The 13,196-nt window shown below is 36.6% G+C and overlaps 1 long non-coding RNA gene across 2 annotated transcripts; it reads left to right on the top strand.

The window, feature by feature from the left end:
* Nucleotides 1-10,564: 10,564 nt before the first annotated feature.
* Nucleotides 10,565-12,101, top strand: LOC147495683 (uncharacterized). Of its 2 annotated transcripts, XR_015197651.1 has the most exons (4): nucleotides 10,565-10,672; nucleotides 11,424-11,551; nucleotides 11,773-11,830; nucleotides 11,920-12,101. It is a non-coding gene; the product is annotated as an uncharacterized LOC147495683 (long non-coding RNA). The 2 variants fall into 2 exon arrangements; XR_015197650.1 differs by having other exon boundaries at nucleotides 11,773-12,101.
* Nucleotides 12,102-13,196: the final 1,095 nt, after the last annotated feature.

The following is a 13,196-nucleotide window of genomic DNA, read 5'->3' on the forward strand; positions in this document are numbered from 1 at the left end:
GACTACACCCTTAGGATACTTAATAGACCGATCAGCTAGTTGCAACGCCATTTTAGTGGGTTGCATCTTGTCTAGACCTATTTGTCTATACAAATAAAATGGGAGTAAGTTAACACTAGCCCCCCCGTCTAATAACGCTGTCGTCGTATAGGAATCTCCTAAGGTGCATTGTCTGATGGGGATCGACCGGGGTCCTTGTACTTAACAATTCCATTATGTTCGATAAGGTTGGGAATTGTTCTGTTAAAAGGCGTCTTTTGGTATATTTGTCTTACGCCTAGCGATTACCGCAATTCCTTAAGAAACTTAGCATGATGTGGTAGCTTTTTAATAGCTTCGAGGAAGGGAAGGTTTATAGTTAGATTCTTGAAAACGCCCCTAATCTCCTCGTAATTTGTATCCCTAGTTAACATGGCTAATTTTTGTGGAAACGGAGGTTTCGTCTATATTTAGCAATGGTATCACCTGGATGTTTAACCGTGGCTTTCTCGTTTCTTAGGTTGTGTTGTAATCGGTACCTCTACAAATGGTAGGCTCTTCATTTCTATTTCGTATCTAGTAAAATAGTAGGTGTAGGGTTATCTTGGTGGGGTAACTATAGGCATAGTTACCTTGTTATCAACCACTCTGCGGAGAGTGGTGATGGCATTTATCTCACCTACATTTTCAAATTCATTACTAGTATTATCCGTTACCTCAAAGGTTGTTTGTTGTTTTAGGATTAGGTATTATTACACTGAAACACACCTTTGGTTTGGGCTTTATCTTGAGCCAACTGTTGGGTTAAATTATTAACGGATTGTAGAAGCTGTTGGTTAGATTGAGCCATGGTTTGGAAAAGTTTTTGGCTCACTTGTATAAAGGTGTCAAGACGATCCGGTTGTGTGGGTGTAGTGGTCACGGGTGGTGTGATTGGAACTATTTCACGTGAATTATTTATGGGTGGATTTTGATAATTATTATTGACCGGAACGATACCTCTATTAGTATTATAATTATTATAATTACCTTGACCTTGTGCTTGACCTTGTCGAGGTTGCACTTGGTTGTTATAATTATTAAAATTACCCTGACCCTGTCCTTGTCGTAGTGGAGCTTGGTTAAAGCTATGCGTTGGCCTAACATATTGATTATTGTACCATTGAGGTGTGACTTGTTGGTTATTTCTCCAACCGGAGTTGGGATTTTGTCTCCAAGGGGCGTTAGGTTCACTATTAATGGAACAAGCCTGTTCATAGGCTATAGGGCCGTGAGTCGGGATGCTCAGGACTCCAACAGAAACTACATGGGTTTGAATTTACATTCATGACGGGGATAGGCTTTTATTGTACAGAAATGGCCTCTACCTTTTTTGTGAGGGATTCAATTAGCGTTTTAAGCTCAGGATCTGATTTAACCTCAAACATACTGGTAGCTTTAACTGTGGAGGAAGAACTAGCGGAGCGGGAGTAATCGTCACTACCCCCCCAGTTGTTATTTCGCTTAGTTTGATCCTCTAAAAATTTATAAGCCTCCGAGGCTCCTTTGTTTAAGAAACTACCCCCATTCATTATGTCAAGGACTTCTTTATGGTGATGTTGAAGTCCTTTGAAAAAGGAACGAACTAACGTGTCTTTTGCTAGGTTATGGTGTGGACACTCTATAAGCAGATCGGTGAAACGATTCCAAGCCTCTGAAAATGATTCATGAGGATTTTGTCTAAAGAAATGAATCTTGGAAAGCATCTCATCCGTCTTTAGGGGTGGGTAAAATGTTCCATAAACAAATTGGTGAACAAGTTTAGCCCACGAGTCCACGCATTAGGGCTTTGGGCGCTAACCAAGACGCCTTTATCGGGCTAAGGTGAAAGGGAATACCCTTAATTTAATTTGTTCCGCACCAACCGTAGGATGGTGGAATGTTGTTAGGACTTGTTCAATCCTACGATGTCTGATAAGGTTTTTCATGGTCTAAACCATGAAAAACGGGTAACAAATTAAAAATATTTGGAGGGATTCTCAAATCCCACCGGTCTGCTAGAACGATGCAAGATTTGGGGCTATCGCCAAGGCTTTGTAGAAGTCCGAGAGGAGTCTCTTTTCTTCCCCATTATATCGGTGGTGTGTGTGAAATAGTAGCTAGAGGTGTAGTGTGTGGTATACTAGATAGACTTGTTTGTTCTTTGTTGTTGTGTATTTACGTTAGGTGTTTTGTTCGACTGCACCTTAATCTCATGCAAGACTAAGTCGAGCTTAAACATGCAACACTCCAAACAATTCGATATACTAGTATAAACCTCTAACAGAGATCGCGAGGTGTGGAAGAAAGGAATACCTGATTAAGGCCCTTGCTTAAACTTATGAATAGCGTCTTGTTTACGCTTTGTTCGGTGTATATAGCGAGTTAGAACACCGAAAAATATGAAAGATCAAAGTTTGAATCAAAACTGCCGAAATCCGAAAAATTTAACACGTATGCCAAGGGCGCTCGGAGTAATTTTCAAATTACAAGTGTTTTTTAGGGGGTCGCTCCACATGGGGGCGGTCGATTAATCGTCCAGAAGCTATGTATGGTCGCTCAAGGAGATGCGCTGCCAAGCTTAGTGTAATTTTTGCCCGGAATTTTTTTTTTCAACTCTGAAATGGACAACCACAGTATGAATCAAACAATGGTGGGTGGGTGAAATGGGACTTTAAGAACAGTACTAACACTACGAAAACAATACGAAAGTGTAACTAAGATGGCAGCGGCGCCATTTGATAAACGTAAAATGAATAGTTTTACCTACGAGATAAAGCGATAAAACTTACAAACGCAAGTAAAACTAAAACTCAATGATGCTTATTAGTATCCTATTGTTTATCAAAGATTCTCTACTCTCAATCCAATGAGATATAGTGGAGTAGAGTGATTCGTTCCACTCCTAGTCCTTCTGTATGCTTGTTCTCACATGTAAGTACTCTACTTAAAGTCAATGAGAGATTTACTTAATTACTTAACTAGACTAATGATGCAACTACCCACCTAAATGCAACTAGTCGATTATCGACAACTATGGGAATGCTACGGTGATTCTATGATAAGGAGTTAGAGGGGGATTGATTCCACCTTAACTCAACTTAATCCACTAGCGACGAGTCGTCGTAATCCGAATTGAACTGCTACACAGAACAATCGGTTCTTCCTAATCCCTAATTACACATGGCATTTCTACCAATTTGAAACTAGCATGTGAACAATTAAACCCATTCTCATGGTGAACTAATTATTTACGGGGAATAGAAATTACGGCGACTTTACGATAAACGGAATCAAGCTTTCATCAAGGCTTCTCAACCCCCTCTAATGGAGTTTAGCCTTGAATCATTCCGCAATCATTTCCATTGAGATTAAAACTAAACATAATATAAAGCATTGAAATTTACTTAATTAAACAATAATGGAATCTAATTAATAACTAAGAATTGAATGATAACAAGAATTGAATTTAGATCTAATAAATTGTAAATGACAAAAACGAAATTGATAAAGAACACTACTTTATTGATCTAATCAAATTTAAGAGCAAGATTCAAATGTTTAATCTAATACAATAATTTAAATGGAACTAAACTTAATTAAAACAATTAAATAAAACTAGATCTAGAAGCTATTTTAATGGCTACTTTCTATTCTAAGCTACCTCTATTTTCTAACCTAACCATCTACCATTAACAAAGAATTAAGCTTTTGTTCTTATACATTCAGATCCAAAAATCGTGCATGGGCTTGGAGCCATGTTTTGGGCCAGAGAATCAGGCCCAAAACCCAATTCTTTCAGTCCAAAAAGGCCTCTTCAGCTGCAGTTGGCTTTCACAGACTTTTCGTCCACTTCTGTTCCTCTGATTGGGTCAAGGCTTGGACCATTGCAAAGCTCTTTCGAGCCGTCGTTTTTGACATAAGGTAGGCCCAATTCGGGTCCGAGTCCAAAGATACGGCTTTGGAAGTTCTCACGACTTTTTTGCTCCTTTATCTCGCTAAAGTGGTACATTTATGCACATAATGGACTTTGAAGCCTGAAATGCATAAAAACGCGTAATCAGTGTTAACTCTTACTTATTATTCACATAATTGGTCTAACAGTATGATTATTAAGGGGTTAAAACTACAGTTTTGGGCTCTTATCACACGTCATGGTCAAAGTCAAAGTGTCGTTTCCATGTTCAACAGGTTCAGGGTCATAGCCATGGTTCATGGCTAAGGTCAATGTGCATGGCTCATGGGCTCATGACTAAGGTAATGGTTCGGACCCAACTGGCCAAGCCCAAACCTTAGAACCCGAAAGTCTAAACATTTAAAGACCCAATTAGATCTATTTTAAGTTATATGGACCGGCCCAAAACTAACTTGAAACTGGTCCAAAGAAAAGCAATTAGTTTTAGCCCAAACAACTTAACCTAAACTGGGCCCAAACTAAACCAAATAAACCGGCCCATCTAATAAAACTAAAAGCTTTGGCCCAAAGCCCAAGCCCCAGGCCCAAACCGGCCAACATTCATCTTCTCCATCAGCTCACCAGCTGCTCCTCTCCACTGCCAGCCACCACTAATCCCCACTCGTCCAAACCAAATCGAAAATGAAGAGGGTACAAACCCCCACCACTTTAACAAACGCGAAATCCTCAAATCATTCAATCCATATCTTCTTCAAAACTAGATCTAGAATATTTCTGGCCGCCATTAACAGCTTGTTTCAAGCTTCGACAGCCCCCCACACACTACAATCAACTATACACTAGTCTAGGTAAAAGCCCCACACTCCAATTAAACCCAAAAACAGCCCAACCACCGGCGCCATTAACGCCCTTACAAGCTTTGACAGAGCTTCGACAGTTTAAGGCACAATATCACAGTATAACAAAATACTAAAAGTTCAAATAGAGTTACTAGGCGATTTCTTGCTGTTGGACTCGCGACGCCGCCATTGACGCTCTGTCGAGCTTCAACAGTTCTATGTCGATTTCCTAGCCTCAACAGAGTTTCAACAGTTTAACCAATTTTAACAATGATAGAACGAATGATAATAACAGAATAATGAACCGAAAATAGGAGCATAAACTTTTAACAGTATACATCGATACACGAAAACTATAAATTCGGTGAAATAGAAAAAATAGCTACTCACAATAATGAACAGCTCGACGAATTCCTCCTAGTCCAAGTCGTCGCGCTCTAACGCTCTAGCCAACGAGCTTCTATCTCTGCCTCCATTTTTATTATATTTTATTCTCTAAAAACCCTATTCTCTAGAAAAAGTGATTATATACTTGGGTTTGAAACCCAAGCCCAACACAGACTCGGGCCCAGAAATCAGGCCCACGTATCCCAAATCCAATCCAGCGAATTTTAAATAAATAAATAAATTAACTAATTAATAACTAAATACGTATTTTAAATACGGGCGTTACACTTGGCCTCTCTCTCTCTCACAACCTTAGAACCGAATTGGATCTGTTTTTCTTGAGTGATGTCTAAGAGAAAAATGACGACCAGAGAAAGAGGTTTCTTTTTATAGGCTACAACAAGGACCATGAGGAGAAATTAGGGTTGGGCCTCCTAATGGGCTTGGGCTTCCCATGTTCGCCCAGAACACACAGCCCAAGTCCGTCAACAAATGGCTTATTCCACTAAAGGCCATTGTTGTAATACCGCCCTAATCCCAAATTACGTGTCAGCGTTTATGGGCTCCATATTATATGCTCGTTGATCTCCCCGTGTTTAAGATATCGAATGCCCGTTGATTAAGTCAAGTTACTGACAACTACATTAATCAACTTCTTTTGTCCTTGAGTAATACCACTCAACCTCATTGTCATGTCAGATCAGATCCACCTGCAAGGTTTACATGACAATCCTTATGGGCTCCTCAAGGGGACATCATCAGCCCGACTTCTTGCGGGACACGGATTCCTTCTATAATCAATGGCACACCTTACATACAATGTCATTACCCAATCCATCGAGTTTGTTGATTCACAAATGAATCTCACTCATTGATGATTTAAAGCAATGTATAATGCACGTAAGTGCCCGTTATTATATCCGGATTAAGAGGACAAGCATCCATAATAACAGAGGCGTTTGTTTTCTTACATAGTCAGTATAAAGAGAAACAACCTCACTTGGTCCTGTTCAATACGCACAAAGTATACTAGTGTAATCCTATAGTCAAGATAGACTAATATCAGATTATACTACAACCGTACCAATGGTTTGTCCAAATCCATCTAGGTTGTGAACGTTTACTTATACTTTATAAGATACTGATGATATGATCTTCTGTGTGTCACCACACACCATATCATCTACAACATAAAGTATTAGACACATGCATATAACTAATAACATATATAATATGCATAACATTTGCCCATATGATTCTCATTTAAAATATAAAGAGTTAGAGTTAATACAAAAGTAATGCTTTTAGTATATAACCCTATCAACGAGGAAGTACAGATGCATGTTGGGCACTATCTTATTTGTCTGATGGTACGAATGACAAAATCCTCGGATTGTTGAGCTCTTGCTGTGAGTGTTGGATTTCATTCAAGTTCTATTAAAAATATATCAACTGATGAATTATATGCTTTCTTCTACATATCTTTGATTGAAATTTGAACATCAATCAGATCTTTCTTTCTCACCATCCATCGCCTTCAAGGTGCTAATCTACGCCTTTCAATGTTGGAAATATTGTTACTGGAGATGATATGCAGATTTAGGTAATACATATTGTGAAATTTTCCCATTAATATTGATTCTATCTTTCATGGTCACTCTATTTTTTCATTAGAGTTATGTTGGAATTTGATCCCCTCCCTAAAAATCAGCTTGATCTGTTCCGACATGATTTTATAGTCAAATATGTTTAATCTTATTTACAGTCATTGTCAATCTGTGTTTGTCTTCTCTACAAAATGAGCCCGCACCTATTTTTTTTTTTAAAAGAGTCTTAGTGATGTGACTCTGAACCCCCTAGAGGGCAAACAAGTTTATAACCAGTTTTTACTTAGTTAGGGAAGAGATATGATGTAACTCTATAAGTAAGAAAAAGTTTGCAAGGACATTAATATATTTTAACTTTGTTGAATCTTTACTTTGTTTTGTCTTTGATGATTTTCTTCCTACTTTTTATAGGCTATAATCAACTTTCAAGCGCTTCGTTGCCTGTTAACAAATAATCACAAGAAGAGTATCAAGAAAGAAGCTTGCTGGACCATTTTAAATATTATTGTTGGAAATAAGGATAAGATACATGTACGGAATATATTTTCCTTTCACTATTCTATTATTACCATATTTAGTCTGCTACTATGAATTGGGATATTTTTTTTTATCCTGATATTGTATGCTGGTTCAAGGACTTGGTGGGTGTACTTCCACAACCGAAATCCTTTGAAATAAGATTAAATTTGAATTTAAAACTTTGTTGCCACTTGAAGACTGCAGAATTTTATAAGAGTGTACATTTTCTTTGTAGGGATTTTGGTCGTATAATTAGCACAACAAATCCTTGAATCAGGCTAAGTTTAGGTTAAAACCTAATTAGGAATGTTACCTGAATTTTTAAAGTGAAGAAACACAGCTGTTGCTTTTATACCTTCATTTGGTTGTGAAAGAAATGAAATGTGATGTGAACAAGGCCGGCAAAGGCTCTCCTGGCTTGGCGGTGCATGTGCTTTTAACTGCATAGAATATAAAACTTATTTTAAAAATATTCCTTTATTATTTCATTTAATCCATTCTTACATTAATATATGTTGTTATTCTACAGGCTGTAATTGCTGCAATTATTATTGGCCCCTAACTGCTGAGTTTGATATTAAGAAAGAGGCTGCTTGGGCATTATCAAATGCTACTTCTGGTGGCGATCCTAATCAAATCAAGTATATACATCTCAATTTTACATCTCCCTGCCTTTTTCTCAAGTGGTTTATTCTTAGTCCATTTGGTTACTAAATATTGCTTGATAATAGGTACCTGGTGGTGATGTTGATTTAGAGAGGAGAGAGAATGAGAAGATTCATTTACAATTTTTGCCTTTTCGTTAGGTTAGTTGATTTCATCTTATTTAAATTGGTGTGGCCAATGTGAAATTTTGGAATTAATTTGTTTGATTTATTTTCCTTTTTATTCAATTCATGTGTTATTTGAAACTTTGATGATATAATAGAATGTAACTGTGGAAGGCATAATTAACATCCCAAGTAGAATGAACATATGGAAAAGTTTGAACAAATGAGTGTATACATAACAAAAAAAAAATGAATATGGTAGAAATTATATTGGACAATACAGACTATTATCAATTGTGCCTATTCAATGTGTTTTGGACTGGTGGGTTGAGACTTTATTCGAAATACCTGTAGGCAGTGTTCTAAAAATCGGCCTAGGTGACCGGCTGCAGGTCTCTAGGCGCTATACGGTGCCCAACCAACTCGCCCATGCCCAAATCGGTTCTAAAAACTTTTGCAGAAATGAGCAATAAAAGCTATTATTATCGTTTAATTATCTTTCGGTACAGCTCCCACCAAAGATTTAACTATTTTAGGTAGGGATATGTAATAGGTTATTATTACAGGGGTCATCTTCTTTGAACTAGGTTTACTATCTCTTCAGTTGATTGTAGTTTGGATAATCAATACGAAATTACCAATGTAATCTCTAAGACTCTAACTCATATATATACCATAACCTACAATTTAAAGATTCTCCTCGATACACCAATACACCATCTAAGTTTAGCTTAAATTGTCGTTAGGTTAGAGCCAACTAGGAGCACCTTTTTTTAGCCTAGGTGCTCTACTAGCTCTTCAAATATTACTCAAGTTGTGACACATAACTCGGTGTTTAAGCAAGTTGTAGGAATGCCCCTTAACTACAAAAAACTTAATTGAAGATTTAATTCGAATAACTGAATCCTTACGGTGACATAGCACCACCTTTTAATGAAAGACAACTTCTTCTCATAGTTGTTTAGTGAATAGACTTCGTCATTTATTTGTAGACATATAGCCTCATTGAAATTGGTGAAGTATTGCATGATCCTAAACCAATTCATTAGTCATTTCCATACTTCACTAGCAAATTTGCACTCCCACTAGAGGTTCCATATTGCTGGAAACAAGGCCATCACAGCTCAATGCTAATATGACATCTTTGCTTTTAGCAATTAGGATTTCTTGTCGTCGCTAAGTTTAGACGTCCATGTTGTAGTAGCACATTTATTATGGATGTGCTCAGTTACGAACCTAGGATTTACATCGAAGGAATTCAAGTTGATAAGCAAATAGAACAATGATAATAATAATTTTTGCTCATTTTGCAGAAGATAATTAAAATGCTAAATCTTCAGTGCGCGAGCTGTATTGAAAGTAGTGGTGCACACTATTCCTAGCCACACAATGAAAGGGGTAGAACTAGAAGAACCAGAAGAATGTTTTTTTAAAAGATTACGAAAAGAACAATGGGTTTTGAAGGTTTGCTAAGAGGATATTGATTTCTAGAAAATGTATAATTTTCTCTCATTAGCTGTATGCAGTGTTAGTTCCACACTTCCATTCATAAATATCTGTTTCATATACTATCGATCTATGTCACCTAATACCGACGAGAAAAACCAAGCAGAGGAATTCTTTTAGAAGAGGTGGTGGTGGGCACATCATCGTGGTTATGGGAACAACCATTATGGGCTTGGAAATAATAGGCGTGAGCATGATCGTGTAGCTAATCATGATTCAAACACTACTCATCGGGGTTATAATGGTAGTAGAGATTGACACATGCAGCAGAGGGTTCCTCAAAGAAATTTTGTGAGACCTATGCCCCTAGTACTGCCCCATTTGTTAGCTCTCAGCCTGTTCGGCCTTTGTCAATCCCTTGGGCTTCCCTCAAGTAGTTTTTCCCTCAGGTGTGTGTGCGCACGAGGGGGGGTGGGGGAGGGGGGGTGTTATAATTTTTTTTTTACTTCAGGTGAATACAATATCTGTTTGCAATTACATCTAGTCTGTATCCAGGAAGGGCTTCATGAGTGAGAGGGAGACTTTGAAATTTGTATTCAAGATGCACATGTTCATTTAGTTTTATTAAAATTCTCTTGTAAAATGATTTGCTCATAACGTGTACCAAGGTGCTTCCTCATTCTCTGTTAATGGATTGCATGCAGTGTTGCTAAGTGTAAAGCAGTCTTCAGTGTAATCACTACATACATCTTCTCTATGTCAGAGACTACTGACGACTTTGTTCAGAATCTTTTTCGTCCAATTATTGAGTTGTTTTAGTGCACAATAGAGCTCCTAACAACCTTTTAAGTACTGTTGTAGTGTTGTAAATCAATAAGACGTTACAGTCTCTATTATATGCATATACATATGACTGAGGACCTACCTCAAAGCCATATTTTGATCATATGGCAATGACTTACTGTTTGATCATATTGGTAGAGATCATCATATTAGTTTATTAGGCATTACTTAAATTGAATCAATTCTTTATGGTAATAGATGTATCTGTTGTGACTTGTGATGGACTCACTCACACTTCACCTATATTTCAGAACAAGTCTTAATGATATATACCTTGGTTTCTAGCAATTAGTTCTCGTGTCATTCAAGGTATAATATGGTTGCCAATATGCTTGGGATATTTTACAGGTACAAACAGATCATATATGTATGCTTCCCGAAATGATAATTTTGTTTCTAGTGTACCAATTGCCAAGCCTTATGTGTGGCTTTGCATTCATATATGTATGCTTCCCAAAATCTTAGCTGTTAAAAGTTAGTAATAAAGTTACCCGACCATCGTTTTTCTTTCTTTTTTGGACTTTATCTCTTGCATCATATAGATTGACGTATGTTCTCAATAGGTAAGTTATTTGTTGCATTTTACATGCTGATTAACTTTCTGGTTGTTGAATTCTGTTGTTTTGAGAGCGATTACTAGTTTAGCTCTCAACATAACAGAGCTACCAGTGTCAGATGAACCTCATATTGGAGTTAAGGGTGTGGGAAAAGGTAATGACAAGGGATCTCCTCTGAAATGGGAGTAGGTCTCCGGCAGGAGAAACCATAAAGAGTTTGCACGTTTGGGAATATAAGGTGTTTGACTTCGGTCTTTAAAGGACTAATTCAGTTTTAGTCCTAAAGGTATCTACCATGGTTTTTCAAATATAGTTCCTAAGCCACTCAATACTTTATATAATATCATTTCCTTGCTGGAAAGATTTTTTTGTAATACATTCAATTCTTATTCCTTATAGAATTCTCTTGAACCTAGGTTATTAGTTCAATGTTCAATGTTTTGTTACTTCCACAGGTGTCTTTCTCTCTCTCTCTCTAAGCAATGTTGATTTTTTGTGTAACCATGGTCATTTCCAATAAGCTTATTTGGTCAAACATTTAGGTATGTACTTATATTGAAAGAGAGCCATTCCAAATTCTTGCTCAACTTTGATGGGTTGCTTTTCTACTTCGAGTACATAACTGCTGGAGCTGATTGAAGGCTAGAGAATTCATTGTGGCTTTCTTGTTGTAAGTACGCATTCTAAAAAGGTTGTTATGTGATTGGTTATTTGGTGAAATGCATATCTTTACTAGTAGGAATTGGTTAAGTACTTAAGTTGTCTTTGAAGAATCAAGAGACAAGAGATCGATGACTTATAATTTCATATAATATGATCTTAATCCATTCACGCTAATATAGCTTATACTATGTGGACTGACAATTGGTTAATTTGTTTTTGAATTGGCAGGCTTCATCAAGTCAAAAGAAATCCCAATGATACTGGATGTAACCATGTGCCTTTAAAGGTAGATATTTTATTATTGAGTATTACGCCCATTATGTTCTTTCACTGATAAAAGTTTGTTTGATGTTTTTTTTATTGTTTGCTTTTCAGAATGAGAAATGGTGGTGACTTCAGCAAAATTACAGTATAGTGTTCTCATCAATGTTCAAGATGTGAAGGTTTTGCCAGTGGTACAGCCTGTCTTTGAGCAAGGTTCGTTCATCATTTTGAATATCATCATATTATGAGGATGTATGCTGCTCCTTTAGATCTATGCTTGAATTTGATGTTGAATCGTGAAGGTTGCCTCTTAAATGAATTGAAAATAGCTTGACGGTGTTCAATTTGTTGGCACTGATGTGTTTGAAGGGTTGATAAATTATTGTTGTGGGTTGTTTCAACACTGTTCTTATGGTGATTGCATTGTGTAGGTGTGTTGAATCCTAGGTGAGTGTTTGTTAGATGCAAACAAATCTTTATATGCTCTTTGAATGTATACTTTTCTTTTAGAAAAACATTTATTATTGTACTTGCCATTATATTAATTGGTATGTGTTCTCATTTTTATTTAAGTGTCCAGTTGGATGTTGGATAACTTCCAAATTTGATCGATTATGGGAAGTCGGACCAAGGAAATAAGCTCTATATGTAATTAGATGTAGAAGTTAATGTACTTTTTATTAGGATATATATGGCACAAGGTAAAGGTTGAATATCCAAAGATACCAGAAATTGTAGAGGTGTATGGGAATTGCATTTTTTATTTTTTATTATTATATTTTTTATTTTTTTAAAATCATAAACTTGTTATGACGTTTGTAGTATAAATGTCATAAAGCGAGCTATATCACGACGTTTTTTGTCATTAAATCTTGATAGGTTTACAAGAAATTGTCATAAACAAAGTCCATTTATGACGTTTTTGAATTAATTTTAGACATTGAAAAAGTACTTTTCTAGACACTTCAACTGGAATTGTCATGGACTTATGACGGTTATGGTATACTTTTTCAACCAGGAAGTGTCATTATATGTATTTCATAACAGCTGTCATTAAATGTCTTTTTTTTTAGTAGTGTGGGTTTTGAATTTTAGTTCTCAAGTATTTCTTTGTTACCATCCTCGACCTTTTGTGGTCTCACTATTGAAGCCGTGGCATGTGAGTATGGTTAAAATCAGACCTGAATGTTAGTATGGTTGAGTTTGTTGCTAGTGAAATAACTGGGGTTGTCTTTTATTTCTCTTCTGGTATTTGTATGAACTTCAATTTTATTAGTGTTTTCAGAATGCCCTAGGCTCATCGAGAATTTTAAGCTTTCATATATTTGCTACACTTTTGGATTTAAAATTGACATTTGCAAATATTCATGTAATATTAGTATGAATGT

This window comes from Coptis chinensis, chromosome 6 (genome assembly GCF_015680905.1).
Source record: "Coptis chinensis isolate HL-2020 chromosome 6, ASM1568090v1, whole genome shotgun sequence".
NCBI lineage: Eukaryota > Viridiplantae > Streptophyta > Magnoliopsida > Ranunculales > Ranunculaceae > Coptis > Coptis chinensis.